The sequence below is a fragment of the Rhinopithecus bieti genome, unplaced genomic scaffold, assembly GCF_001698545.2.
Source record: "Rhinopithecus bieti isolate Rb0 unplaced genomic scaffold, ASM169854v2 scaffold_30957, whole genome shotgun sequence".
Classification (NCBI taxonomy): domain Eukaryota; kingdom Metazoa; phylum Chordata; class Mammalia; order Primates; family Cercopithecidae; genus Rhinopithecus; species Rhinopithecus bieti.
The window spans coordinates 623,759-650,576 of record NW_016813678.1 but is presented as its reverse complement, the minus strand read 5'-3'; the positions used below and the strand labels follow the sequence as shown (position 1 = coordinate 650,576).

The following is a 26,818-nucleotide window of genomic DNA, read 5'->3' as shown; positions in this document are numbered from 1 at the left end:
GTTTTCCTACCTTTTGAAAGACTGAAACTGCTCTCTCCTTTGTCTTTCTACTATATCAGATTGATGGTTCTTGGTTGAAATACTATTTAAGCAAGTCCCCTAAGCCACTGCCTTGAGAGCAGAATACTTTTGAACTGAGGCCTCTCCTGCATGATGGGTACAACATACATTAATAAACTTCCGCTTGTCTCTTTTGTTAATCCGATGTTTGTTTTCAGGAAACTATCTCAACAAAGAACCTAAAAAGCAAAGAAAAGAAATTATGTTTTCTGCCCTACATAATAAATAAGCAAGAGTTGCTTTTTATAAGAATGGGAGTATCCAGAACATGAGACTGTATCATGGCAATGAGGATCACAGTCAGAGAGCTTGTCTCCATTGACATTTAAGCACCATGCTCTGAGCCCCGAGTCAGTGACTCAGTCGGAAAGAATGACCTCAAGTAACATGTTGCGTTTTAGCCAAGAAATTGCAAATTTTAAAAGACTTAACAAGTTTTCTAGACCTTTCAACTTGTCCCTAGTATACAAAGGAGAAAGTATAAAAAGTATAGGAGACTTTTTTTATTTCAAAATTTTTATATTTACCTAAATTTGTGTCAAGTAGACACTTCACAGACTTTTCAGAAAGTTACTAAACATTAGCTCGGCATAGCAAAATATTTCTAATATTATTGTATTAATATTACCCACATAAATTGATTATAAATTTTTTTCTCCCACTGTGAGTAGTGTCATTTTTTAAAAACCTAATGTATTTCAAGGAAACAGAACATATTTGTGATAGATAGTTCAATTGGTATTTGTAATGCCCAAGTTGACTTGGAAGAATTGAAACCTACCATACTATTATTCCAAATTTTGATCATAAGTGCCCAAAGTGTATGTTTGAATCTTAACTTACAAAGTGCATTTGAAACTAAAATGTTACAGATTTTTTTAAGCTCAAGACTGTCTGTACAATCTTCTATCTGATTTGAAATATTTTATTTCAGATTTCAGTGGGGTTATCTTCAAATCTGGTATTTGTTGAAATGGTGTTTGTTCAAAAGTTGGACATTGTGTTACACATTATCTAATCTGGTGACATTAGTAGTTGTATCAAGTTTCCTGTGTGCAGTCTCTGTCCCTCTGCAAAACTTGTAAAGTGAATCCTAGCCCACACTGATAGTTCAAGATTTTAAAATCTTACTGTACTAAAGTTTAAAAGAAATAAGTTTTATTAAAGAAGGTAAGTAGAAAAGTACTGTATTTAGCTTCAGGGACATGGTATGAAGCCTTGCCTTATGATTTAACTACATTTCAAATTGCAAGAAGTCAATAAAGATAAAACTTTATGAGACTATAGTTATTTCTTGTGCAACACTTGCTAGTAAAAATTCTTCTCTGCCTTCATTTATCTTTATTTTTAGTTCAAAAGCTAAAGCCAAGTCAGGAAGAGGAAGACAAGATGAGAAACCCCAAATCAAGGTAAACATTGCTTTAGCAAAGGATAGAATTGTGAAATAAACCAGAAGGAACATTATCATGCCTGTCATCTAGATATCTCCCCACATCTCCTCCCTTGCAAAAAAAACTTGCTTTACTTCTCTTGATATTCTTTCTATAAAACAGATACTGTTTTTTTTTTTTTTTTTTTTTTTTTAAAATGGAGTTTTGCCCTTGTTGCCCAGGCTGGAGTGCAATGACGCGATCTCGGCTCACCGCAACCTCTGCCTCCCAGGTTCAAGCGATTCTCTTGCCTCCACCTCCCTAGTAGCTGGGATTACAGACACCCGCCACCACGCCTGGCTAATTTTTTGTTCTTTTAGTAGAGACGGGGTTTTTCCATGTTGGTCAGGCTGGTCTCGAACTCCCAACCTCAGGTGATCCGCCCGCCTGAGCTTCCCAAAATGTTGGGATTATAGGCATGAGCCACCACGCCCGGCTTAAAATAGATACTGTTAGAGAAAACATTTCTGCATTCTCATCTTGTAGAAAAATATGTTTCATACGAAATGTGTTTACTTTTTCTCATTTCCGCTGATAGAAAATATGAAGATATTTACGCCTGCCTAGATGTTGAACGATTTCTTAATATAATACTATAAAGGCTAAAACAAAAAATAAAACTTTAAAAAGGGTTTAAATTTGATAAGTCATCTGCACATTTTGGGCTACACTGAGTTTCAAATCATGTGATGAAAGTACTGTAAACGTTTCAGAAGATTCTCTGTTTCTTCTTATTTTCAGGTATATATACCTAAGTAGAAGGTATTGCAAGGGCTGTTTTTAAAAGATGGCATTTTGGCATCTTTGCTTCCATCAGAAGTTGGTCAAAGAGCTTCTTTAAAAATTTTGTTAACCTTGCATTTCATGAAAGTGGCTAAAAAGAAGAGTTAAAACAACATTTAAAATATTTTTTATTCTAGTCAATTCTGGAAGAAAAAAATTGATGGCCTGAAAGGCAAAGATAATTACCACATGATACTAAATATAAAGCACTAAATTTCTTCAATTAAACTGAAACTTTTGATTACTTTAATGAGGGAATCAGTGAATGGATTAGTTAACACAAATAATTGACCTATTATCTATTACAGGGACAAAAAACCTGGAATTGAATAAAGAGTAGTTGTCATTGGAATACTTATAGTAGTAATAAACTTAAAGTTTTAATGTGCAAATTATTAGGATTATAAAATATTCCATTATTTTGTATTAACTGAAGATGATAAAATATGGAAAATCACTTTTAATTTAGTAAAATTGCTACTCAAAGATAATTTTTATTTTTAAAAAAGGGTGCTTGGTAAGATAGCTTTCTTTTCTCTTCAAGTTAGCAGTATATAATAGACACAGAGTTGAAATAACTCACATTAAATTAATGTTGCAATGAGTTAAAACTTTAGGGCCTGTTGGAAGGCATGATTGGTTTTGAAATGAGAGGACATGAGATTTGGGAGGGGCGAGGAGCAGAAAGATATAGTTTGACTGTGTCCTCACCTGAATCTCACCTTGAATTGTAATAATCCCCACGTGTCATGGGAGGAACGCAGTGTGAAATAACTCACACTTACTTTACTACTGCCTCCTTCATATGCATTGCCTCTCAAATAAACCTGGTCTAGCCCATTCATGGGAAAAAAAGCCCAATAAATCAACATATCGTAACTTCGTAAATATATGAAGCTGAATTCAATTCACCCATCTGATGAACCTGACAGTTAAATTCTAAGAAAATGTCTATCATGTTCCCGTGAATTTACAATGAATGACACTGCCCAATTGTTGCATATAACCTAACTCTTGACACGTCTCCACATGCAGACACTTGGCAGTTTTGGTGTGATCAAATAAGCAACAAATTAGTTGTGTGTCAAAAAACAAAGGAAAAGAAGAAAAAAGACTTTTCTATATCAACGTAAGTCCCATAGTAGCTTAAAAAATTATAAAATACAAGAATTACAAAAGGCATAGTGGTGAACATAAACCAAAATACTGTAAAAGTTTGAAGAGTGGCTGAAGTTAGATTACTTTGGTTGGTTTCTGCCATGTGTTCCCTTCTCCGTGCTCCTGCCTGCCACCCTATCCCCTAGTGGCCACATACAGTCTGACCCAGGAGATCATAGTAGGCTAGGAAGTAGACCAGGAAGCTCAGCCCACCACTGAGTGACACTTAAAATGAAGTCATGTTACCAAGAAGACATGACGTTTTGTGTGCCTGGATTAAGCCCTATTAACTAGTGTGGGATTTTTAACATTCCCTTCTGTTCTAATTTTCCTGGATACCTGACATATTTAAAATAACAAGTCTGACTCAATCCATCTTTGTTTCCTTAGCACTGCATCTCAGTTGCTGTGCCCCTCCACTGCCTGGTGCTCTGTTGTGATTGGTCAGATTGCCCAGAAATCAGGATGGAGCATCTCACTATCACCTGAGAAATATTAAGTCAAAGGACCTTTCACTGTTGCCCCTTATTTATTCATTCTTCCAGCTGTTCATTCATTCATCCATGTATTAATTAATACATTTATATATTTATTCAGTATCTCCAATAGAAATTTTTTAAGTAGAATCATCAATAATTAGTAACTGATTGGATATACGTGGAAATAAATGGAGAAGTCTTTACCAATTCTAGTTTTGATAAAATCCAGACTTTGCCAAACAAGTATCTGCTACCAGGGAGTCAGATTACAACCCTGAATTTTGCACCCCTCTCCTTCCTGACTCCATGATACACCCTAGTAAAGGAATACCTCTGTCTATAGCCTACTATTCTCTCTCCTCTCCATGCACTTCTTTTACAGCCTGTCTTTTATGCTTCTTGGGGAGGTTGCTTCCATTCTCAATTTGACTTAAAACTTCAGAGAGATAATTTCATATTAGAAGTTAAACTTATGTAAATTGCACAACCTTATTTTTACTATTTAGTCTAAATGACAATTAAACTCCATATTCCAAAAGCTTTCCTTAAAAGGAATAGTGACTGGATAAGCTAAATATCTTTAGGTATTTATAAAGCATAGTAAAATATTTAATCAGAAAATGGAATTTGGTGTACATTTCTTATTTTCAGAAAAACTTTCTTTCTGTAGCCATTCTGTGATTTTGTCATGTTACTCTTATAACGGAAAGGAAAAGCTTAATATGGAGAATTGTATTAGTCCATTCTCATGCTGCAAATAAAGACATACCCAAGACTAGGTAATATATAAAGGAAAGAGATTTAATGGACTCATGGTCCAGTGTGGCTGGGGAGGCCTTACAATCATGGTGGAAGACAAAGGAAGAACAAAGGGATGGCTTATGTGGCAGCAGGCAAGCAGGTATGTGCAGGGGAACTCCCCTTTATAAAAGCATCAGATCTCATGAAATTTATTCACTATCATGAGAACAGCATGGGAAAAAACCCACCCCCATGATCCAATTACCACACCCTTGGTTCCTCCCATGACACATGGGGATTATTACAATTCAAGGTGAGATTCGGGTGAGGACACAGTCAAACCATATCTTTCTGCCCCTCACCCCTCCCCAGTCTCATGTCCTCACATTTCAAAACCAATCATGCCTTCCAACAGGCCCTAAAGTTTTAACTCATTGCAACATTAACCCAAATGTGCAAGACCAAAGTCTCATCTGAGACAAGGTAAGTCCCTTCTGCCTATGAGCCTGTGAAATCAAAAGCAAGTTGGTTACTTCCTAGATACAATGGGGGTATAGGCGTTGGGTAAATACACCCATTCCAAATGGGAGAAATTGGCCAAAGCAGAGGGTGTACAGGCCCCACACAAGTCCAAAATCTAGCAGGACAGTCAAATCTGAAAGCTCCAAAATGATCTCCTTAGACTCCATGTCTCACATCCAGGTCACACTGTTGCAAGTGGTGGGTTTCCATGGTCTTGGGCAGCTCCAACCCTGTGGCTTTGCAGGGTACAGCCCTCCTCCTGACTGCTTTCATGGGCTGGCATTTAGTGTCTGTGGCTTTTCCAGGTGCACGGTGCAAGCTGTCAGTAGGTCTACCATTCTGGGATCTAGAGAATGGTGGCCCTTTTCTCACAGCTCCACTAGGCAGCGCTCCAATGGGTACTCTGTGTAGGGGCTAGCATCCTACGTTTCCCTTCCGAACCACCCTAGTAGAGGTTGCCATGAGGGCTCTGCCCCTGCAGCACACCTCTGCCTGGACATCAAGGCATTTCTATACATCCTCTGAAATCTAAGTAGAGGTTCCCAAACTTCAATTCTTGCCTTTGTGCACCCACAGCCTCAACACCACTTGGAAGCTGCCAAGACTTGGAGCTTACACCCTTTGAAGCCACAGACTGAGCTATATCTTGGCCCCTTTTAGCTGTGGCTGAAGCAGCCAGGACATAGGCACCAAGTTCCTAGGCTGCACACAGCAGGGGCCTCTGGGTCTGACCCATGAAACTACTTTTTCCATTTAGGTCTCTGGGCCTGAGATGGGAGGGGCTTCCTTGAAGGTCTCTGACATGCCCTGGAGACAGTTTCCCCATTGTCTTGGTGATTAACATTGGGCTTCTCATTACTTATGCACATTTCTTCAGCAGGCTTGGATTTCTCCCCAGAAAATGAGTTTTTCTTTTCTGTTGCATGGTCAGGCTGCACATTTTTCAGACTTTTATGCTCTGCTTCCTTTTGAACACTTTGCCACTTCTTCCACCAGATACTCTAAACGATCTTTCTCAAGCTCAAAGTTCCACAAATCTCCAGGGCATGGGCAAAATGCCACCAGTCTCTTTGCTAAAGCATAACAAGAGTCACCTTTGCTGCAGTTATCAACAAGTTCCTCATCTCCATCTCAGACTACCTCAGCCTAGACTTCATTGTCCATATCACGAGCAACATTTTGGTCAAAACCATTCAACCTGTCTCTAGGATGTCCCAAAGTTTCCCACATTTCCTTGTCTTCTTCTGAGCCCTCCAAACTGTTCCAACCTCTGCTTGTTACCCAGTTCCAAAGTCGCTTCCACATTTTTGGGTATTTTTATAGCAGCACTCTACTCCATTGGTACCAATTTACTGTATTAGTCCATTCTCATGCTGCTAATAAAGACATACCTAGGCTGGGTAAATTATAAAGGAAAGAGATTTAGTGGACTCACAGTTCCACATGGCTGAGGAGGCCTCACAATCATGGCAGAAGACAAGGAGGAGCAAAGTGACATCTTACATGGCAGCAAGCAAGAAGACATGTGCAGGGGAACTACCCTTTATAAAACCATCAGATATCATAAGACTTACTCACTATCACGAGAACAGCATGGCAAAACTCACCCCATGATTCAGTTTCCTCCCACTGAGTCCCTCCCATGACATGTGCAGATGATTACGATTCAAAGTGAGATTTGGTTGGGGACACAGAGCCAAACCTTATCAATAATGAAAAAAAGTAATGAAGAAATTACACTTTTCAAAAATGTGAGCTACTTTTTAAGTTATCCTCAGTACACATCTTTTATTTCTATAAAGTATTTAAAGCAAATACTTTGTATGTAAAACTGCTTTCCATGGAAGATATGTGATTGATTGCCAGGCAAGTGATAAAGACTAGCTTTGACATGGTCTTTCTCTTTTTTCATACATGAGAGAACCACATGTTTGAACTCACTAGTTCAAAGTCCACCTTGTCAGCTAACAATTGGTGATTAGAGGAGACTGAATCCCAGTGTAGCTCCCAGAGGTATGCTGGCAAAAAGAAAACACTGGTGATTCTGCACTTCCTTCACATAAAAATCTATTCTGAAGAGGTTATTGTAAGTCTTTTTTCATCCCCTGTATCTTTGAAGAAGGTAGGAATGGTAACTATTACCTTTTTGATCATGAATTTACAAATAAATACTGAGTGGAAAGTGTTCATTTTCCTGGCTTAGTTATGTACAGACAAGGCATATCTTTTTACACTGGTCTGCACAAAAGCCTAGGTCTTTCTTCTAAGATGTTGGAATATCAAGTGAAAAACCATTTTAATAGACCCTGTTCTAATTTTCTCTAAATCTTCTTTCTTTCTTTCTGAAAACATTGAAAGCTAATAAGAAGACATAAAGAGTTTACCTTAGTTTCAGAAAAAGTAAATTCACATGCAATTTATTAGGCATCTACAATCCATTTTAATGATACCTACATTGGCCAGTGCCACCTCCTAACAATGAAATTATCCAAAATTTCTGTGTCCTCTATGTCAAAAAGATAAACTCAAACACCTGTTTAGGGCAAACATACAGTTTCCCTACAAACATGTAACTATGGAAACAAACAAAGTCATTGGAAGGAAAAATGATTGATAGTGCTCAGTGTACTGGAGCATGACAGCCTGGTTATCCTGGCTCCACTGTCGGATGTCTAGGATGGCTAATTTCATTCAGAACCTGATGCCCTCTTTTGAGAGAAGAACATCTCAGACAGACCCTTGCAGCCAGTGTCTTTCGCTGTAAGTCTCAGGATAACCACCAACCCAATTTCACTGATCTCTGGCCTCCAGCACTTTCTTTCTGCGGTCAGTTTCCTTGACATTCCACAAGTGAAACCAGAATTCAGATTTGTTTCATTTAGATCAAAGGTCAGCAAACTTTTTCTGTAAAAGTCCAGATAATGGGGCTGGGTGCAGTGGCTCACGCCTGTAATCCCAACACTTTGGAAGACCGAGGCAGGCGGATCACGAGGTCAGGAGATGGAGACAATCCGGGTTAACACGGTGAAACTCTGTCTCTACTAAAAATACAAAAAATTAGCTGGGAGTGGTGCCAGGCGCCTGTAGTCCCAGCTACTCGGGAGGCTGAGGCAGGAGAATGGTGTGAACCCGGGAGGCGGCACTTGCAGTGAGCAGAGATTGAGCCACTGCACTCCAGTGTGGGTGACACAGCGAGACTCCATCTCAAAAAAAAAAAAAAAAAGAAAAAAAAAAAAAAGTCGCAGATAATGAATTTTTAAGCTTTGTGGGCATAGAGGCAAATCATGGAATTACATAGATGTTGTTACATAATCAGAGAGAAAACAAATTTCCACATACTTTTAATTGATGAAATTCAAATATAATAACAATTATAATTGAGTACTACAGCATTTAAGTTATTTTGAGTACTACAAAACAATATGTATTTTTTTTTTTTTTTACTTTTTTACTTTGTACCCAAATGAGCTGAAATAATTTTAATACAAGTCTAATAATGAGAAGAATGGAGTTCTCTCTTTTGGGAGTTGCATGTTTGCTTAACTGAAATTCATAGTGTTTTTTCTTATCAAAATCAGTTACAAATATCATCTGTTAATGCTATCCGTAGTGAAATTTTATGTATTTCATATTCCAAAACATCTTTTAGCACAGATGGCACTGCCAAATACTGTTATCAATCCACCAGCATATGATTATAATCATAATTAAAACTTGAAATACATTAACACACTCCTATTAGATTATTTTGCTACTTGGCTTTTAGCACGTCACTACATTTTGGATGAGTAAGTTCTAATTGAAGGTTAGGTGAAAGCTTCTCAATGTCTTAGTGAAATATATTTTGAAATATGAAATTTCCTTTTCATTTGCATCAAGGTCTAAAGAGTTCTGCTGAAACTGTAGTTTGAGTTCAAAGAACATATCCACTAAATATTCATATAAGGATGAAAATCTTGACTGTTGCTTTAACTTTTGCCAACACGTGGTTCAAAATTGTCATTGAAAATATTTGTTGCAAAATGACTTCATTGCAGTATCATTCACATATAAACTCTAAATTCTCTTGTAATTTTAGATTGAATTAAGTAATCAAGTCTGCAGTAATAGCAAATTTCCAAAGCTGTTTAATATTAAATAATACTGATTTGGGGCAATTATTCATGTTCAAGACAATGTCAAAAGCTTAGTAAAATTGTCCAAATAAGCCATTTTCTGCTCTATACTTTTTTTTTCCATCATTAATTATAACACATCTTAGCAGATACCACTTCAGATTTTACTGAATTGTTGCTTTCTCATTTTTTTTTGGAAAATACTCTCTCCTGTAATTATTCCACATGAACTGTTCATATACACTAATTCTTCAGTCATCTCAAACTTGGCATTAATTCTTCAAGTGAAAAATAACTCAGCAGTATTGGTAACCGCTGTTAACTTACCGAGAGCCAAAAATAACCACTAAACACAATTTCCTTTGTTTATTAATTGACTATTGACATTGCTCCCAATGTCCTCAACTCTTTGAACTGTTATTCTCATTAAAAGGCTAATAATCTTCTGTAGAGTTTTCTCTAGGCAGATATTAACTATAGCTGCAATCAAATGTGATTTAATTAATTCACCATTTGTAAATAAATTTCCTTGCTTAACAAATGAGCAATGTGGACATGTACTTTGGTCACAGTCTGATTTTCATTTTTTTATTTTTGTGAAGAAATTCTGCTGTGACAAAATAGTCCATGTTAAATTTTTTTATTATTACCTTTTCTGTGAGTTGGAAGAATACTGTAGTGCATGCATAGTTTTTGGTGACGCTGATGTATGTTGCATTTTATCACAGCTGTAGTGTCACTGCATAATAAATATAACCTTTCGCAATTGAATTCAATAATAAAATAACCTACATTCCATTGTGCCTCAGAGGTGAAACTTTCAGAGCCCCATTTTCTCTTCTTCTTTTGACATAATAAATACCCATTGATAATTTATAAAAATTACGTTGTGGTGGAACAATATGCATGACACATTGAAATACTGCTGAGTTACATTTGAAATACTGTTGAGTTACAGTTGCATCACTGTGATCAGTAGCACATTGAGCAGGAGTGTGAAGTCATGAGAGTGTCATATATGGTTTCTGTTGTCGTTACTTAACTTTGCCAGTATAGCACAAAAGCAATGGTATATAGTATATGAACAAATGAGTGTGGCTGTGTTCCAATATTATTTTATGTATAGATAATGAAATTTGAATTTCATATCATTTTCAAGTGTCACCAGATATTATCTTTTAACTCAAAAAGATTAACTCAAATTTCAACCACTTAAAAATGTTGGGAAAAAAAACCATCTGGGTGCATTGGCTCATGCCTGTAATCCCAGCACTTTGGGAGGCTGAGGTGGGCAGATCACAAGATCAGGAGTTTTAGACTGGCCTGGCCAATATGGTGAAAGCCTGTCTCCACTTAGCCAGGTATGGTTGTGGGTGTCTGTATTCCCAGTTGCTCAGGAGGCTGAGGCAGGAGAATCACTTGAACCTGGGAAGTGGAGGTTGCAGTGAGCCAAGATTATACCATTGCACTCCAGCCTTGGCAACAGAGAAGACTCTGTCTCAAAAAAAAAAAAAAAAAAAAAAAAAAAAAAAAAGTTAAAACCATTCTTAGTTCATGGATGTACAGAAAGAGGCAAAGGGCCAGGGCCAGGTTTAATCCATGGGTCAGAGTTTGCAATCCTATTTAGATCAAAAGTTTCACATTGCTGCCATTTCTATTTTCATTCATTAAAAAGGAGGAGGAGGAGAAAGAAGAGGAGAAGGGAAAAGAGGAGGAGGAAAAGAAGGATAATTTTTAAATGTCTGAGCTACTTAATCTTACTCCTGTCCATGTTGTGGAGAGAAGGAGAGATAGAGGAGGAGAGAAAGGAGTAGGGGGAAGATTAGGTATTTATGTACATCTCACTAAAGCCAGCACCTTGTGGTCATAGTTCACTTTCTATCTCTAGAATCACACTTGAGCCCTTTGTGACTCTAGTTTTATCCTGAGAACATGAAATAACTCACTTCTATAGTCCCAAAGCCATATTTAGAATAAGTGTTTTAGGACTATTAGTCATACAAATACTGACTTGTTCTCCATACCTCGATATAAACCATAAAATGAAGCAGCGAAATGTTCATAAATTTTCAAATGTCTGGGTTGCTCATTCTTACCCATGTCCACATTGTGGGTATACATTTTTGAACATGTGTTATATATAAACTGGAGCTCTCTCCATCTCTACCTCTGCTCTCAAACACATCCTTAGGAAGGAGAAATCATAAGCAATTTGATTGAAAATACTACTTTGCAGGAAGGGAAACTAGGACTAAGCAATTTGTACTTAGTATGATGTCTTTTATAATGACACCACACTCAGTGGGGCATAAAAGAAAAAAAAGCTTCTTAGAAGAATAATGGTGGAGTCTATTGTCCTAAAAAGGACAGGACAAAATAAAGCTAAATAACCATAGCCTTTCATTCCACATGTGCATATATATGTGTGTGTGTGTGTATATATATATCTGTTGTGATATATATATATCTGTTGTGAGATAAATATGTATATCTGTTGTGAGATATACATTTATATCTATTGTGAGAGAGATATATATATCTGTTGTGAGATATACATATATATCTGTCGTGAGATATATATATATATCTGCTGTGAGACATATATATATCTGTTGTGAGAGATATATATTATCTGTTGTGAGATAGATATCTGTTGTGATATATATATGTTGTGAGATATATATATATCTGTTGTGGGATATATATATGTGTCTGTAGTGGGATATATATATATATATCTGTTGTGAGACACACACACACACACAAACATATATATACACACACACACATTTGTTTTTAATGTGAGATTTCGTTTTATAATCCTAGTGACCACTTTGATGAAGATTATCAGATGATCTAGTGTGAAAAAAAGCAAGTTTTCCTTTGGAGGATTTACTGAACCTGAACTGAAACTCATACCTACTTATAATCATGTAATTAGAATGCATCCCATCTTCCTGAACAAATGAGATTCTTATAAACATTTGAACAAACTCAGAGGTGTCATTTGAGTTGGTAGGCATGGAATAGACCAAAAAGGGAAACTTCTACCTCCTGAGGAAAGTGATTAGATTTCCGAAAAGGGGCTAAAGGATTGAAATAAGAAACATGAAAAAGGACTTCTTTAGGAAAATGTGATTTTTCAAATTAAAGAGGGAAGTTGTGAAGGAGGAAATTTTGCGAGGACGTCTAAGTGTGGAAATATAAAGAAGTAACTACATTAACTACACTGAAAACAGTTCCAATTTCCTTCTTTCTTGTTGTATTACCACCTAGAAATTTGCCCATCTCCTTACGACCTTTGCATATCAACATGTTTAATGTGGTGGAGGCTGATAATTGAAGGTGGTGGAGGTTGGGGGATACACTGAGAAATGGACAGAAGAGACAATAGAGTATCCTTTCAGTGGAGTATGGGGTGATTTTAGACCTTTTGGGGGATAATCCAATTTAAGAGTATACGAAGATATTTTGCTACTCAATGGGGGTAGGAAACTGATCACTTATGGGAAACTACAGGTAATTCAGATGAATCTTTTCCATAACTATGCAAATGAAATTGATCCTTTAGAAATGCAATCAATTTAAAGGTTTATATTATATTTCATAGTCTCAAAGTGTGATTCACAGTCCACATGTGACCCAGAGATCCATTCCAGAGTCCTAAAAGGTCAAAACGATTTACATAATAATACTATGATATATCTGTCTTTTTCACTTGTATTCTTTCACAAGTTTACAGTGGAGTTGTCCAGCTACAGACATATGATATCACCACATATGATTGCCAAGGCAAATATGAGATTCCAGATGTTTTCTATTAAGCCAGACATTAAGGAGACTTGCAAAAATGTAAAACAGTGCCACCCTTCTCACTACATTTGTGTCAGTTTTAGAAAATATGACTAATTTTCATAAATATATTACTTAAATTATAATGTAAAGTACTATCTGCCACCTCAAGATTATATTGTCATTATATTTCTTCTAGTATTTCAGTGTTTCAATTTTCTATTATTAATTTTTAGTACATTTGCAATTTACTCTGCCATGTGCATGAGGTAGGGATCTAACTTTTTTCTTCAAGCCATTAGCCAGCTCATTTACTAAATAATCTTTTCTTTCTCAGTCATTTAAAATGGCATCTCTGTCATATATTAGAGTCTTTTATATACTTGTATGTTTCTGGATCTTCTGGTGTATTACATTAATTTGCTTCTATCCTAATACCAGTAATAAACTTTAAAAATTATTAAGATTGGCCAAGTGCGGTGGCTCAAACCTGTAATCCTAGCACTTTGGGAGGCCAAGGTGGGCAGATCATGAGATCAGGAGATCGAGAGCATCCTGGCTAACATGGTGAAACCCTGTCTCTACAAAAAATACAAAAAAAAAAAAAAAAAAAAAAAAAAAAAACTTAGCCAGGCGTGGTGGTGGGCCCCTGTAGCCCCAGCTACTTGGGAGGCTGAGGTGGGAGAATGGTGAACCCAGGAGGTTGAGCTTGCAGTGAGCCGAGATGGCGCCACTGCACTCCAACCTGGGTGACTGAGCAACACTCTGTCTCAGAAAAAATAAAAATAAAAGTAAGATTGTATAATATATTTTAATGTATAGTACAGCAAGAAAACCCTCACTATTCTTTTTCCCATTTCTTTCCCAAAAAAAATTCCTCTTAAAGAAAGCAAATATGTTCAGAAAATTGCAAGTAAATATATGAATTATGTGTAAGCTGTTAGCAAAGCATTGAATAGTCTTTAGATGGAGTTGAAACTCAGTCTATTAAAACCCCAAAACCCATAATGAGCAACTACTATGTGCCACATAGGTGCTTTTTAAAGCTTTAAAAGTGCTTTTATTAACATATATGTTGGTTTTGGTATAACTAATTTTCTTAGCATCTCAACTCATGTTTTAGTCTTGCATGGAATATAAGATATCCAAAAGTATTAATGTATCATTTCAAAATTTATCTATATTTAATTTTCCCAAATCACAAGCCACTATTTTTATAATTAACTTTTAGTTTGAAAAGAACAAGAAGTCTAATATATTTTTTATTTTCAGCAAGATTGCTTTCTGGTGTGCTAATTATAACAATTGTTGTTGTTCAAAAACAAAGCACCACAATTTTCTCTGTTCCATTTTGGGAGATTAGGTTGTCAGGGTTATGTAGAAACTTGGAAGTTTCCTCATCTATTCCTTGTAACAGCAGTGAAGAATGGCTTGATAAGAGACCACACAAATTGGCAATGTCATAAAAGATTTCATTCTCTAAAATCATATGTTAATTTTGTGTATAAAAGATGATACATATTAACAAATAACTACCTTAGGTGTAAACAAATACAGAAAAGCAGCAACAGTAATAGCTGTACCATTTTAGGAACATTTGAATGACTATTCTATAGTTCCCTGTCATTCAAATTATTCATCCATTTATTTGTACTAAATATTTTGTTAATGTCTCTTTTAAAAGATTTCAATGGTTTTCTCTTCTTTTAGTTTAATTTATGTAGTAAGCTACATATATAATGTCTATATGTTTCTTTATACAAATGTTTCTTTTCTCAGTTCTTCAGGCTTTCTATATAAAATGTCTGAGCACAGCTAAGTTATTCCACATTTTACTGCCTTTGAAATTCCAAGAAGGGTTTCCTGTATTCTGTTGGTCCTTTTTCACTTTCTTTCTGTTCTTTTTCCCCTCAGATTCTCCTGGGCAGTAATATCAAATAACCATGAGGACATCTGATATTTCCAGAGAGACGATTTTCTTGTTGGGGGGGAAAAAAACAACAAAAGACCTTTTTGGAAACAGGAAATCATTTCAAGTTGACCACATTTAGCGTTCCAAAGCTAGAAGCTTTGGAAAGTTTTATTTTATTGCTTTTTGATGTCAGCCTAATGTAGGGTTCCATACTTAGTCTGGATGTCTTTCTTAGAATTACTTTAGAAAGCAATGCATAAAAACGTTCTGCAGAATGCAGCCTTATGTATGCACCAGTAGTTCTATCCACCTGTCTATCTAGTTCCTCCTAAATAAGCTTTGTATGTAAAACAAGAGTTATATATTGCAAACAAATTCAACGAGTGATAATAAGCAATGATTTATAGTATAAGATGAAGGAAACTATACTGATACTCTGTGATAATTATTTTAATATATATTTGGATTTATGGGCTTGCTTCTAGATATGTAAATTACTTCTATGAATTATAAAATGTTTAGAAGACAAGAAACATAACACAATTATAATATGCTAATTTAGTTTATATGGAGACAATTGACATTACTTTGACCCAAGTTATCCATGTTTAAGTCATAGAATCCATAGAAAATGGATTGAAATACAATTAAAGAGAGATAGATAACATCCCCTCTATATTTTGTTTGCTTCTCTCTACTCAAAATGTGAAATCTCAGACAACAGAGAAGAAAATTAGTAAATCACCTTTTTTTCCAATTTTTAAGTTTTTGGTTGCAATGGGCAGCACTTTTGGAGAAAGTTGAAACACAGGCTAAGTGCTCATCATTTTTGGAAGTTCTTTTTTAATGCATTCTAGGATCACTTAAGTTCCTTTTACATGACCACATTGAGAAACTAAAGGAAAGCCAAAGATACATCAGCATTTCTTTCCTATATGTGTCATGTATACATGAGGCAGATAAAGAATTACCATCTCCTCTGGTGAACTGAATTTGTACCTGCCTAAGAGAGAATGAATGACTCTACAATAAAACACTCCAAGACTTAAGCATCCTGGCATCAATAACAGTCAAGAGAGCTCACCCAAAGGGAAAGTGGAGTCCAGCACACTGTAATCTACTTCCAGCCATGAAAGGCACTGAAGAGAACATCAGGCCCTGTGTTATTACATAGGTCAAATTCCCAGTGCCAGTATGGGGAGCTCTGAACACAGTGGCTGTTTGGAGGAGCTCCAGGGGAAGTGCCTCTCCTTACCCCATCGTATGTTCTTGTCACAGAAACCCCATCTGTAGTATTCACTGTTGTATCCACAGTGTGTACAACATTGTGATGTCCAATGAATTGAGAATATAATAAATGTTATAAACTGACCCATAGTGATAATCACACTGAGCATTCCAGTCTCAAAGAGACCCAGGGTCAAACTGAAGATTTTAAAGGGCTCTACTGGGAGATGACCACCACAGGAGCTATGCCTGGCAAGAATCCACTAGTAACCACAAGTCACTGAGTACAGAGGGAAGTATGAGAGACAGGAGAAGGAGACCTGCCTTGACTTGCATCGTTTGCTAACCGAAATTGCCTTTGAAAGCATAAACCCCAAAGCATAGTTTTCTGCTCTCTGCTGTGTTGGAAAGTTTTTAAGTGACAGATGTGGAATTGAAGGGACAAAGGGAAAACCATAGAAAAAGCAGATGACTCATGTGTACCACTCAATTTAGAGCAATGTTGCATGCACCTTTTGTGGATTCACTACGAGTTTGGCAAAGTTGTTAATCCGCATCTCTTTGTGCCTCAGTTTTACACACCTGTAACTTCAATTGTCAGCTCTCTGAGGTTTGCTGGGAAGGACTGACTTAACCTACATAAACCTGGGTTATACCAGAACCAGTGATTCCATTATTGAAGAAATTTTTAAGATCAATAAATTGCTCTGGGTTAATTACACAAGGACATGCCTAAACATGGTTCAGAGTATCCATTTCATATTTTTTTCCTGAAGCATTCCCTGGCTAGAAACTATACTCATGTTCGTTTTTCTCCAGTTCATTCCCTCACACTAGGTACCTCCATTCAAAAAAGATCCATCTATGTAAAGGTCATTTTCATTATATTACAGTGAAATTCATTCTAGGAATAGCCGGTATTCACAGGTGTTGCAGGTGGATTTCCTGCCAGAGTCATATTCTCCTAAAAGGAGGTTACCAGTTTCAAGGAAAGCAAGCTCTGCTAGCTAGATTGACAAGTCCTGAAATGGGTATTGTCAGGTGAAATAGTCTTCTTCATCCTAAACCACTGTTTACCAAAGGATGTGGACTGCCTATTGAAAATTACAGCCTCAGAGTTTCCTTAGACTATGCTAGAGGCAGCTTTTCCAAGTTCAGTGTTCTCAGTGTGCCAGCTTAACCTCTTAAATTCATACTCTGTGCTAAGTGAGAGTCCCATGTAAATACTCTTGGCTACTCTTTTTTTTTTTCCTGAAGAATCCACATCTTTACACTTAAAAATGAGTTTTCTGGGATTGCGAACTGCTCGATCATTGGAAATGTGTTCACAGAACTAATCAAATAAAAAAATGGTTGCTGTAATAAATTTAATATAAAACCTCGAGACTGTGTCTGATTTCTTGCAAATGACCTGAGGTGGATAACAATATCAACCTCTGTATGCTGAGATTTCTTGCTACTGCCAGGAAGATGATGTCTTTCCTTAGCCAAAATTCTATTTTACTTATTAACGAAAATTCTGGAAGATATAGAAAATTAGAATGAAAAAGGAAACATTCATAATCTTATATTCACAGTCAACTATATTGATATATTTATATTTATCTGTCTAGCAAAATCCATTTTCTATGTATGTGTTCTGTGTTCTCTGCAGTTCTGTTGTCAAGCTAATACTTATGGAGCATTTGTTAGCCATAATCCCTAGATTTTCCACTTATTACTTTGTTTTGTCCTCACCCAAATCCTATTAATTAGTTTTATATTTTATGGATAAGGAAACCAAAGTTCAGATAAGTCCAGTGAAAGCCCCTTACCACAAAGTTAGTAATGGAAGGATTGAGATTCACATCCATGTCTGTCTAGGTTCAATAACCATCTGTTAGCTCTTACTTTGTGTTGCCAATAGCGTAAGGAATGTGTCAAACACAAAAATGTTTGAGAATGGATCATCCCCAACAATAACAACCACTTTTTTAAGAGAAAAAATACTGAGTTGCATTCCTTGAAAAATGTTAATGTGTGCATTTATGGTTATATTCAACAAGGCTAAAGACCACTGAGACCTAAATATCTTTCTAAAGCAAATGTCGCCTTTCATAGTCAGAGATATTTGGCAACCCTAACAGAGTCACATGTGTTCATTTCTTCCATGTGCAGAAGCAAACAGATGTGTGTACACTGCAAAGCACAAAGGAGCTTGTCCTGGAGACTGTTTTGTCCCAAACGTGATATTCAAGTCCTCTGGGGAAGTATTAAGTCATTGGCATTGTATGCAATTCTAGCAAGACCTCAAGGGGTTTTAGTAGTTTTGGTAAAAAACATATGGATAATTATTAGGAAACAGCATAAAGCATAAATATACTTACTTTGACTTAAAAAGAATTGGAATAATTGGATTCAGATTTTCCCGATGACAAGGGTGGTTATATACAGTTTAGCTTGAGCTCAGGAGTTAGGTGACACATGTTGAAAATCACACCTGTATCAACACCTGTTCTTTGCCTTTCTTCGTCTGAAAAGTCGGGATAATAACACTTTTGAGCACCATTATGACAGAGAGAGTGCATAATCCATGTAAAGTACTCAGAACTGGGCCTGACTCAGAGTTTGCATTTAAGAAATGCTAGCAATTCAACACTAGAACAGATTAGTTAATGGAATCCTTACCTTAAGCATATTTTTTCTTTCTTTGTAATGGATTTTGTATAGTATAGTATTTCTTTTCATCTTTCAGTGTATGACTTAAAATTCTAGAAAAAAGCTCTAGACATACATAATTTTAAAACATTGTTTGTAGACTTTCATCTTATTTTTCTTTATACCAGACTTAAGTCTTTGATTTGATTCAACATTAAGAGCTCTCACGTTCTTTTCTCTTTTGCATGTGTTGCCCAAGTCATTTAAAATACTGATCATACACCTTTATTCTGTTGATTAGCTTTGTATCTCTCTGATCTTATAGTATCAAGTCATTTTTTTCTCTGTGTTTTTAATACTTTATCGAGAAAACTCCAAATCATGATGTTTAAAACTGCAAAACTAAAGTGATTAGACACAGAAAAAACGAGTAAGCCAAATGAGCGTTAGAGAATCAGAAAAGAAGGCCGGGCGCGGTGGCTCAAGCCTGTAATCCCAGCACTTTGGGAGGCCGAGACGGGCAGATCATGAGGTCAGGAGATCGAGACCATCCTGGCTAATACGGTGAAACCCCGTCTCTACTAAAAAATACAAAAAACTAGCCGGGCGGCGAGGCGGGCGCCTGTAGTCCCAGCTATTCGGGAGGCTGAGACAGGAGAATGGCGTGAACCCGGGAGGCGGAGCTTGCAGTGAGCTGAGAGCCGGCCACTGCCCTCCAGCCTGGGCGGCAGAGCAAGACTCCATCTCAAAAAAAAAAAAAAAAGAAAAAAAAAAAAAAAAAAAGAAAAAAAAAAATGAAGCCTGTATGCCTTCATATTGCCCCTTAGTTGGTATGTGACCTTGGGCAGATCACTCATGATTTCCTGGTTCTGCGTTCTTGTCTGTAAAATGGAGATTATAATATCTGTCAGGCTTTTCTCAAAGGATATTGTGAAACAAGATATCAAATGTAAAAACCCTCTGTGTACTCTATAGATTGAGGGCATGAAAGCTTGTTTATTTAAGCTGTGGGATGTGCGAAAGCTCTATGTGCAAAAGTGCACATGACATTGTATGGGCTCCTGATGCAGGCATCGTGGTATGATCTGGGGTTTTGCAACATGGTAGCAGCTTTCCAGGAAAGGGAGTTTGCAACTCTTAAGTAGAATCTGATGAAAGCCAAATAAGTGATCTTGAGAGTGTGTACTCTAGGTGTCCAGGGGAAGAAAGGAGAACCGGGGACCAACTGAGCTCTTAGGAAACACCTACAAAAGAGGTGGGTTTCTGACCCTTGCAGTAAATATTGGATAGGATGGAAATAAACGGAGGACAGAGGAGGTGTTCCAGATGGGAGGAACAGCCAGATCAAATATATACAGTGGTGGAAGAGCACAACGGCTGAGCAATGGACTGATTTGAATGAGTCAGAACCTTCCTGTAGGGAAGTGATGAGAGATGAAACTGGCAAGGCTGAGAGAGGCTCAATGGGAGGCCAAGATAATGATGCACTTTGTTAACACATCACATTTGAAACGAAGGCCACTGAAGGGTTTCTGAATAGGAGAGTGACGTGGTAAAAATTGTGAACTCTAGCTTCAGACAAACCCATTTTTAATCCAAATTGGCCTTTTACCCAATATTTTCTTAGGCAACATTTACTGGACACACATGGTACAGTGGAAAAAGTGTGAGACTCGGAGTCAACGGAGGATCTTTGGAATGTAAGGCCTCTTTTCTGGACCTACCTTTGGGCCAGCATGGCAGGCAAAGCCATTGCCTCATATCCTGCTCTTTCCCAACTCTTCTGGAAACATTTCTGCCACATTCTTGCTTCACTGAATTTCTACCAGTGTTCTCCAGGTTAAGAGTACAAAAAAAGGTTAAAAGATGTTTTCACTGAAAAGTCTTCAAAGAGATTTTAAACTGTCCTGTCTGGTATTAATTCTTTTTCTATTCCTTTATTGCTCAGTCTTGTTTTGTTGGTCATGCTGCCTTTCAGCATTGAGTGTGCTATTACATCACAATTAGAAGCATATGATTACATTTTACATGACCATTTCCTGTCCAGATTCATCACTAAAATAGCCTTTAACGTTAGTAAATTCCAACCCACGTCTAATGTTATTTTAACATCAGATACGTTCTTACTATTTAGAATTATCTTAAGCCACGCTTTTACATGGAGAGCTTGAAAATCTTTTTTTTTTTTTATGTGCAGAAGCTCATGTTAATGATGTCTTTGGTCCTTTCTGGGCCAGAAATATTTGGTTTTAAAGGCATTGGTGGATTTCACATAGATTATTTAGGTTATGACATGCTAGCGATAAGATTTTTCTTTTCTTTTAAGTAGGGAAAATAGATTCATTTTGCCCATCTGCTCTCTGTTTCTCAAAACTGAAAAGAGGACTAAACTTAAGTTTTTACATATTCCTTGATTTTTATCTTGGCCTCTAGAGAGTGGCAGAAACTTGTCACTCCATATACACGTGTAGATTTGGAACCAGCATTTTTAAAATCGTGCTGCACATAACCTAATTAGTACACAAAGGACAAGTCTACTATAAGTGCTGAGCCAATAAACAGGACTGAGTAGAGTCTCCTAGCAAAATGATCAACATGGTATCCCCTTAAAGTATAAAATTGAATTGTTAGGAGCCTAAATCACTACAGTAGAGAATCAACCATCTCAGTTTCTATTTCTTTCTTTCTCATAGACGTTAAATACAACTTTAGTTGAATTGTCTCCATTTCAAGAATGTATTATTTTTCACATTGTGAAATGATATAGATATTTTATGTCCCAAATAATCATGGACTGACTATGGATCAATGTGAGATAGTTGGAAAACAAATAAACAATGGTGGAAATGCCTATGGTAATTTGAGTCTGGAAACCATGATAATATTGCCATCTGAGTTTTAAGTTGTTATAAATGAGAGTGGATTTAGAACAGTGTTACTATGAATTTATTCCCCATGCCATAATCAGTAACATTTTGTAGATAAAAATGGATGTTTCAAAATGATCTTTTAGGGTAGTTACCTTGTAGTTTATTGTTCTTACAATAAAAATGCTCAGACCTTAAATTTTCTGAAACTGGACAACAGGATGGTCAACATGCGTTCCTCAATTTTCAACTAAATTGGTTATGCTCTGTTATGATATTTCTTTGGAGAATCATTCAGATAAACCCACTCTCTGTTTCTCTGTTTCAAATAAAAGTTTGAGGTAATTAAAAGAGATTTTATAAAACAACTCTAAGCCCTGTTAAGAAAATCAGGAATCATTACTGACATGAGATATTTTAAAAAACCTCATGAACTCCTTACAAGACTAAAGATGTCTCTTGCCACTTTTTGAAAGCCATACTTTAAATTGCATTTTCAAAGCCAGCACTCCCCCCAGATGATGAAATAAATTGAAAACGGAATGTTTTCAATCGAAGAAAGAATTCTTATGTTGGAAGGGAGAGGAAATGGAAAGATACCATTCTTAGAATTATACTTAATTCCAAGTACAGTTATCAATTCTCACCTTTTAAACTCAAGAAGTCATTAATATTTGCACATGCCTATGACATAGTCTAATGACAAAAAAAGACATGGTCACTGGTTATATTCATATTTGGGGGAAAAGTGACTGTGTATATTTGTACATACATAAAAGTATGAGAATGGATATGTAATAGCAGAGTGCATGTTAAGAACACAAAAATAAGGGTACATTTTACTACTGTCACAAGAGTGTACACATAAATTAAAAACTAGAGTCTATGAATCAAACCAGATAGTTCAAGAAAAGATAGTATTGTATCATTTGGAAGAAGGAGAGGGCCGGGTGTGTTGGTTTACACCTGTAATCCCAGCACTTTGGTAGGCTGGGGCTGTCGGATCTCCTGAGGTCAGCAGTTCGAGACCAGCCTGATCAATATGGCAAAACCCTGCCTCTACTAAAAATACAAAAATTAGCCAGGCATGGTGGTGCACACCTGTAGTCCTAGCTATTTGGGAGGGAGGCTGAGGCATGAGAATTCCTTGAACCTGGGTAGTGAAGGTTGCGGTGGGCCAAGATGTCACCACTGCACTCCAGCCTGGGTGATAGGAAAGCGGTTTCGCAGAGAGGAAGGAAACAAATACCATTGTGTCATTTACCTCTGTGTGACTGCTCGAGCCACTCTCCCTCCTCTATCTGTCCTTGGCCTCAAAAATGGACCTGCATTGGTCACATCCACAGACCTCCCATGTCCTCTGGCTCTGTACTGTTTCATTTGAGGTTCTATTCACTTCTCCCTTTCCTCAACACTTTTGGATTAACAGTGGTAACAGTTTACTGCTGCTGGCCACGTGGTGATTCACTTCCTCTCCACTCAAACATTCATAATCTGTTACTTTTTAAATAAATACTCATCTAATTATTTCTATTCTGCTGGGACTTTGGCTGATACATTCATTGGTACTAGAAGTGGCCCCAGACAACAGATCTCTTGAAAGGAGATCCTAGGATTCGTACATCATATCTTTGAGGAGTATAGAGATAATTTTTTTTTTTTTTCTGGGGGTGGGAGGAGTCAGATAGGGTATATGGCATATGAGAGCATCATAAATATTCAAGTTATCTCTGGTGGTTGCACATGGGATAATGTGCTAGCAGAGATCAAGTGGTTGTGGGACTTAGCTGTTCTAACAATTAAGATTATTGAGTCGCTTAATTTCTTATTACAGTTCTACAAAATATACATAGGGAAAAAGAGAGTTGTAACTATAAATGTGTAATTAAGAGTGTATACAGAGAGCCAGAGGGTTTCCTGAATAACTTGGGGTAGGCCTTTCTCTCCTATAGTCACAGGACAGATGCAGCTGACAACCAAGCTCAGGGTATGATTGTAAATGTTGCAAAGTTTTAGCACTAATTATAAACTTGACCTGCTAGGTCTCTTATGCTAAGTAAAAGGTAATTGTCAGGAAGCAATGAAACTCTGCCTCAATGGGTGAGGACATTTTGGTAGATATAGATGAAGCTAAGAACCATGACTCTCAAATTCCCATAAACTTTCCTTGTCTCACAAGCAAATATTGACTATTGTTTCAGACCCACTTCACCAGTAGGCCTATGATAAAAGTTGGAGCCCAGTATAGATTGCACTGAGAGTACAAAGACTATTCACAAAAGGAGGAATGAATATTCTAGTCATCCCAGTAGACAAAAACCTCTCATCCAGCAGAAGTACTTCCAGATGCTAAGAGAGCTTGGAATTGGATGGTGGAAGCAGGCAGTTATGATCATCGATTTATGCTAGTGGCCACCTACAGAGGGAGAATTTAGAGGTTATATTTTATGATACTTCATTTTTTTTTTTATTCCCTTTCCCTTGTATAATAGGCAAGGCCTGTAATCTCAGCACTTTGGCCAAGGTGGGACAGTAGCTTAAGGCCAAGTGTCCAAGAGCAATCTGAGCAACATAGCAAGATCACATATCTACAGAAAATAATAATAAACACTTAGCTGGACATAGTGGCATGCATCTGTAGTCCCAGCTTCTCAGGAGACTGAGGCAGTGTGATCTTTTGAGCCCCGGGGATCAGGGTTGCCGTGAGCCATGATCGTGCCACTGTACTCCCGCCTGGGTGATAAGCAGGAGTTGAGCAAGACCCTGACTCTAAAAAAAAAAAGGAAGAATTAGAAGAGTTAACTTTTTAGGCTTCAGGAGGTAATATGATTGAATTGATATTATCCTATAGTGATATGATAGTTGATGAGACTTTGTTTCTTCTGTAGTTGCAGGCGTAGGCTTTCTATCCAGGGAGAAACATTATTGAGCAGAAAGCGCTGACTGTCTTGTAATACAACAAAAAGCCTCCTTTCTGACTTCAGTCAAGGAGGAGCCTAGTAGGAGGCAGGAAGTAGGGAAGAGAGTGACATCAGGGACTTATTCCTAGGACTGGCTGTGCCCTCAATGGGAAATTCCTGCTCCTCTCCAGGTGGCCTTCTGTTCTCACCTTTTTCCTAGCGAGTTCCTCCTCTCACCCCTCTGGCCATGGGATGGGAGAGGAGAGTGAGAGCTCTATTGATGGTAGTGCTGGGTCTCTGCATGATCTGAGTTGTTTCTTAAACTGTATTCACATCTCAGTCATTAGTCCCTTTGTAAACAAACCCTTCTTAAATTATTCTGATGTGAATGGGCCATCTGTTTCCTGTGAGGAAGGTTTCTGAATGACACTTAGATGTCTGATGACAAATATGCCAAAACCAACTTTAGAATAAGGAGAACCAATCTTGGCAAGCTTCACTGTTTAAAAAAGAAGAAAAAAAAAAAAGAGGTCACTAAGAATTTTCCTCTATTGTGTATCTTTTATGAAAAAGATATCACTGGGTCATCTCAGAGAACACATCCAACTATTTCTGAAATGATGCTGAGCTACTGCTGACATTATCCATGAAGCATGCTAAATGTCCCAGTCATGGAAAAACTGGGATCTAGGGCAACAGTTTGGAGAAAGACACGATGTCTTAAACTGCTTTGCTTCCTGTATATCTAACAATAAATCCCCATTTAGCAAAGCAATCTCTTTGTGAAAAAGGTTGAAATAAAATTTTTCTCAAGTAATATAAAATTTCCACAATAATCCTTTAAACGCCCCGTCTTTTCATTTATATCCTCAGTCAAAATAAGCATGACTGTATTGTGTAAATCATGTGCTTTGAGAATTTTCAAGTTGCCATGGTGGATTTTCACTGATCCATTCAATCTTTCTGGCTTATTTCTCTCTGGTGACTAATGACAGGTTATCAGAGAAGGCAACTCATTCGTAATTACGTTTTCTATCTGGTCACCAATCTACTAATGGGTTAGGTTAATAAACTCTACCAAACTGTGGAAATACATTCCTAGTAATTAAAATCCATTAGGTTTGCTGGCTTCTACATAAGAACCTAAAACAAACAAAACGAAACCAAACAAAAATAACAACATTGTCTCATGCCAGCATTAGTTATTATTATTCTTTTTTTGTAGGTGGTGATTTTACCTGACACGTTTATTAATTCTGTCAATATTTGAATACCAACTGTTAGTTTAGGTACTGGTGATTAAAAAAAAAAAAAAAAAAAAAAGGCAAAGCCAAATAATACATGAATTGTTTTGAAGAGTTTCTAGTCTGGTAGAGAAGAAGCAGTTATGAAACAATGGGATTAATACTATGGGAAAGATAAGCCATGGACACACATAGGAGGGACAGTTATGTCAGGTGGGAGATGGTACAGAAAATCTTTTTCGGGGCATCACGTAGAACAAAGGTTTTGAAGGATAAATAGAATTAGATAGACCAAGAAAGGGAACAAAGACATTCCTAGAAGAGGGACAAACACATACAAAGGTCGATAAGTGAAGATCTCAAACAGCACAATGTGTTCACATCATCATGGTACCTCACATCTGGAGAAAAAGGTGAGTGTGGGAAGATGACCAGTCACAAAGCAAGAGTAGCAGGAAGGAATCAGATCACAAAGCTTGGATCAGGCTAAGAAGTTTACAGAAGGTCGTAAGGATTATGTCATTTGTAATACTATTCATTGTAAGGATCAGATTATCTTATGGTAAATGGCTTAAAAATAAGGGAACATACTGGTTGTATAACTAAATCAAGGAACTCACTGTGACTTCCTGAGGATGGTTTTTCCCTGTCTCCTGGGTCCAATGTCAGGCTTTGAAAATGAGTATTCTAGTCCTTGGACTCCCATGTGCACACCACAAGTTCTGGAGGAGGAGAAGGAAGCTTCTATCCCAGCATTTGAAATGAGAGTTCTGAGATTCAGCCTAATTGAAACTTTTTAGGTCACATGCCCACTCATAAACCAACCAGGGCCTTCCCCTGGGAGTGGAAAAATTTTTCATGAGGCACATATGCCAAATTCTCAAAACTTAAGCATTTCACAAGTAATGGAAATACTCCCATTCCCACTTTTTTTTTTTTTTTTTTTTTTTT

General features: G+C 37.1%; 2 long non-coding RNA genes across 2 annotated transcripts in view; one reads left to right on the top strand and one right to left on the bottom strand.

Annotated features, from left to right (window-relative positions):
* LOC108513190 (uncharacterized) overlaps positions 1–26,818 on the top strand; it is a 215,139-nt gene that overhangs the window by 103,638 nt on the left and 84,683 nt on the right. The window lies entirely within an intron of this gene.
* LOC108513191 (uncharacterized) lies at positions 15–20,796 on the bottom strand. Its single transcript, XR_001880809.1, has 3 exons — positions 20,581–20,796; positions 18,586–18,731; positions 15–239 (listed from the first exon to the last, which is right to left on the bottom strand). It is a non-coding gene; the product is annotated as an uncharacterized LOC108513191 (long non-coding RNA).